The 5,314-nt window shown below is 29.1% G+C and overlaps 1 long non-coding RNA gene across 1 annotated transcript; it reads right to left on the bottom strand.

Moving 5' to 3' along the window:
• Positions 1-617: 617 nt before the first annotated feature.
• LOC120578032 (uncharacterized) lies at positions 618-1,091 on the bottom strand. Its single transcript, XR_005643987.1, has 2 exons — positions 990-1,091; positions 618-854 (listed from the first exon to the last, which is right to left on the bottom strand). It is a non-coding gene; the product is annotated as an uncharacterized lncRNA (long non-coding RNA).
• Positions 1,092-5,314: the final 4,223 nt, after the last annotated feature.

Here is a 5,314-nt window from a genome sequence, read left to right as displayed (position 1 = left end):
ATTCTACTAATCTTTTTTACTTTTTATAACACCCTAAACCCCAAATGCAATAAATCAATTATTCGAAAGAGTTTAGATGCTACATCATCATTTTCTCAAAACATGCATAACTTTATTTTCATAAAAACTCGCAGCGGAAAACAACATCATAAATATCTCAGCAACATATGACAAATCTCAACAACCATGTCTCAGATCTTATAATACATCACCAACGACATCTCAAAATCTCAGACATAATAGCAACAAGTCTCAGCAATAATGTAAATACATAACATAAAATGCAAAAAGGTCTCGACACTCCTAATTAATCAAAGCCTTAAACTAGATTGTAAGCAAAAGATAAGGAGGTAGCTCCAAATTAACCCTCAAGCACTCACTAGCAATAAGAACTCAATCCTGCACGCCGTCTCCACCATTTATACAAAAGGCTTGAATAATTAGTATTCCTTATTTATTTATTTTTTTTACTTTTATTAAGTATTAAAATTTTTACAAAAAAAAAAAAAGATATTAGTATTCTTTATCCTTTTTTTATATTTTTTTTCATGACAATGCATCACAACATTTCAATACTTTTTTCTCTCTCTTTCCGATAATACATTTTTCACTCCATATATAAAATCCAACCCAATACTTTATTTTCGGTTTCAATACTTAAATTGAAATTTAGGGTACTAAAGAAGGAACACCGCCAACAGATGGTGGTGCGGTATAGCAGCTACATTTTCCATCGACACATTTCCCATACATTTCTTTTGGACATTTTGGAAGACAATAACATATTTTTTGGCATTGTTCATCGTCACATTGTTCCACTTCTGGTCCTCTTTCTTCTGATTCCTTGCACATATCTAAATACACAAACAACAATTCATGTGGACAAAATATCATTTGTATATGTAAGGTGAGGTATTTAAAGGTAAGTTAGTTTGAAGTTAAAAATCATATGAAGCATAAAAAATTTACTCAATTTATTTGTTTCATACCTGATGCAATAACGAAAAAAATCAAGAGCATTATTTTGAGAGCAGAAGTCCATGTTGTATCCATGTTTTAGTTGAACATTATGTAGAAATGCAATTGAGGTGCAATATATATATATATATATATATATATATAGGAGTTTGCTACAATAGACCCATTTAATTTCATGAAGGTCTATTTTAGCAACCAACACCTTTTCACTTGGACACAAAAACCCTTGTTTTTTTTTGGAAAAACTAAAATTAAAGGGCTCAAATGTCATTTTAATTAAAAGGTTAAATTTTCTTTTATTTTCTATTTATTTTTACGAGAATTCTTTAGACACATTCTCTTTTATATATATTTTTTTTGCGTTGAATAAAAAACACAGAAGGAAGAAAGTGTAAAGAAATATACAGGTCAACGCAAATAAATAGAAAATGTAAAGAAAGTGTAAAGAAATAACTATTATCTTTTTATATATATAAAAGGATAATAGTTATTTTATTCAACGCAAATAAATATATAGGTCATCTATAATGGTGGGTGTTTCGCCTATTTATCACCATATTAATAGTTATTTTGTTTGACACAAATAAATACTTTAATAGTTCTTTCTAAAAGAGTACATTAATCGTTGAACTAAACCACTCAAAAAAGGGTAGAAGAGAATAATTAATGCGTACATTGTTGGGTCATTGAGGGGAGCTCGGGAGACTGTCCACATTGAGGCTAGAACAACCCCACAAGTAAGAGAGACATTAGATTCTTACTTAAAACCTTAAGGCAATGTGTTTATGGGTCCTCTTACTTTGTTCAACCTTTACTTTTTTTATTTGATGTGGGACATATAACTCACACTTGCACACAACATATATATCTTTTTTCTTTCTTTCTATAGACTACTTAATTAGACATGTAAATGAAGAACTTGGACGTTTCCATAAAATGAAATATAGTATCACAAATTTTTGGGTTATCATATGTTTACCCTCTGTAATATTAGTGATTTCTGGTTTATCACTGTAAAAAAAAAATTGTTTATATTTCAAACCTGTAATTTGAAGATTATTTGGTTTTGGACCTTCATGACATCAAATTACAAAATTTAAGGTACTTTCGCCTCCTATATTTGAGAGAATTTCGATTTACCCCCTACTATATCATCGATTTTGTACAATCAAAATTCATGAAGGTGCAAAACCAAAAAATCTTCAAATTACAGAGTTGGAATCTAAACAATTTTTTACAGGAGGTAAACCGAATATCGCTACTATTACAGAGGTTAAACATGTATTAACCCCAAAAAAATTATAGTTGTAAAAAAAAAATTGTATCAAATATTGAATACCTAATGTTATATTTTTTATTTGTAAAATATTATATATTTTTCAATAGTAAACTTTTACAAACTTAGAAGGATATATAAATTCTGTTGACTCATAAAAAACTTTTGAAATTTTTACTAAAACAATAAATTAATTAATTGTGTTGAGCCAAAAAACAATATATCAAATACAAAATAATCAATGATTTTTTTTTTTTGTTGCGATGGCTGATGTTTGAACCCCGAACATTACATATACTATACATTATCTCTACCAACTAAGTTAAACTCACAAAGACCAAAATAATGAATGATATTAAGTCGTTATGAGCCCAATTACATAATTATGCAATCATAGTACGACTTAGCCACGATATACATATATTAATATTTGGGATGATTGGATCTCTATTATGGCATGATCAAAATTTGTGACCGCTCTTTCATCATTAACAAGCAATTGAAGGTGAGAAAAAAACACAAGCACGAGATATGTTGAATTGTGTTGATTTTTTTAAAAAAAATTTTAAGTGTTTCAAAACTGATCATAGTCTGACGAGATCAGAGTCTAGCTTAAAGTCAGTTTGTAGCAGATATAACAAATACAAAGATAGATCGGTAGATCCACCAATTTTGTTGGAGAGATAAATTGCGTGAAGAAAAAAAAAAAAATCATTGATGAGAGGGAGAGTGTATCACAATTATTTCATATGAGAGAAAGTGGTATAAAACATCGAATCTATTGAAAACAAAGAGTGTATAAAAAAAATATATAAATTTTATATGAATTTATGAGTGAATTAAAATAAAAGTATAATATGAAGAAAAAAAACTCAAAAAATTCACTACCTTAAATGGAAAGTACTATTCTAAAACGATACTTAAAATGAAATAAAAGAAGTATGTTTTTTATCATAGAAATGAAATCCATCTATGAATTCAACAAGGATTTTAATTTGTCCAAAAGTTGAAAACCAACAAATGATAGATAATAAATAGTACATGTTAAGTAATTTGAGTTGTGCAAGTCAAGGTATTCGTTGATAGATTTTGGTTTGATTATTGATTTGATCCTTTTATTTCCACCTGCTCACTGGATATGCCACCTATTTTAAAATTCATCAATTTTTGTCTCTTTGATATATTTATGAACTAAAAAAAGATGTAAAATATTTAGATGATTCGATATACAATTTGATGATGTGAAATAATCAATACTTTGAAATTGGGAAAGAAAATAAAAAGTCTCTAAAAACTTTGAACTCAGAATTATAAATTATTCCTTTTTATAATTTAATTAACAACGTGTATATTATTTTCCCTAAAAACCCTAAAAAAGAAAAAAAAATCCCCAGAAAAGTATATATAATCTATCCCAATTTTTTTGTTGATAAAATTCACATATGATTCAAAATCACCAAATCACGTCATTTAAAATATAGGCTCCGTTTGGATTGGCTTATTTTGTGTTTATGTGGGCTTATCTACTTTCATAAGTCTTTTTAAAGAAGTTTGGGTAAATAAATAAAAATAGCTTATTATAGTTTCATAAGCTGCTTATGCCATATTTTCATAAGCCTAAATTTTCAGCTTACCCTCCGGCTTAATAAGGAGCTTATGAATTAATGTAACCTCCGTCGATTATCTCTGAATCCACTTTTTCAAAACATATATTTCTTTTTGTTAGTTATCTTTGCATGAGTAACAAAATTGATATACTTACCTTACTAAAGTATAACACGTAACTAAGTTTTTTATTATTTTTTTTGGAAGGAAGAATTTTATTATTTTTTTGTTACGTAACAAATTGAAACTGAATTAAAAAAACAAACTTAAATTGTCTTTTTTGGTAACAAACTGTACACTGATATCTATAATATTGTTTTTTACATCTTGATTAATTTTATCAAAAAAAAAAATTGATAATTGTGGTTCGATTGTTTGATTTTTTTGTTAAATTAAAAATATTTAAAATTTTGATAATTGCTTATGCAATGTCATATCCAAACACTTCAATTTATGTAAGTACTTTTTAGTGTACATATCCAAACATAAATAGCTTATCAAGTATAAGAGCTTATGATGTAAGCTCTAATGTTATAAGCTCTAATGCTATAAGCATCTATATAAAATCACCATTTTTTTGGTTTAAAATTTTTGAAAGAGTGACCAAAATCGGTAAATTTTAAAATAGGGGATCAATTCCTCAACGAAAAATAAATAGGAACCAAAATTATAATTAAGCTTTACGTAGATTTTAGCATCCGTGATGGTGGTGGTTCAACGTTGGGTAGTTGTTTTTTCGACAATTTACGTCTTAATGTCGGTAATGAAGCTACTACATTTTTTTTGGTTGAATAGGTGGGTTGGAGATGTCCATCTTTGTGATAGGTTTCGTCATTTGTACGATTTATCAGAATATAAATCGATTACTGTGGTGGAAATGTTTGCTAGGGGGTGGGACGAGGGAGGGGATGCTTGGAAGTGGAGAAGGAGATTATGGATGTGGGAGGAGGAAATGCTAGAGGAGTTTCCGAATTTATTGTTGACTGTTGTGCTGCTTCAGGTTGATCTTGATGATGTGTGGAGGTGGGCTCATGATACAGTTGTTGGGTATACGATCAGTAGAGCTTATCACATTCTTACTGATAGGGACCCTCATTGATTATGTCCATGTGGCCCTCTTATGGGGGAAGGATATTGCTCTGAAGGTCTTGGTGTTCGCTTGGTTTCTCCTACAAATCATGAGTAGTCCAGTCCCCTTACACTTTCAAGGAATTTCACTAGATTACAATTGCTCAATGACACTTGCAAGAGACTTTCAAATGTTCAAGCACACAAACAAGAGACTTCCAATGCTCAATCACAAATGAAACAGACTTCCAATGCTCAAGCACGCATGCAAGAGACTTCTAAAGGTTTTCAAATAAACAAGATTTGTTCTTAGACTTGATATACAATCAGAGGTGTAAACAATACAATTTAGAAAAACTCTTAAGACTTAGCATTTCTAAGATACAA

This window comes from Medicago truncatula, chromosome 2 (genome assembly GCF_003473485.1).
Source record: "Medicago truncatula cultivar Jemalong A17 chromosome 2, MtrunA17r5.0-ANR, whole genome shotgun sequence".
Classification (NCBI taxonomy): domain Eukaryota; kingdom Viridiplantae; phylum Streptophyta; class Magnoliopsida; order Fabales; family Fabaceae; genus Medicago; species Medicago truncatula.
Note: the sequence above shows the minus strand (reverse complement) of the source record. Positions and strands in the feature narration are given on the sequence as shown.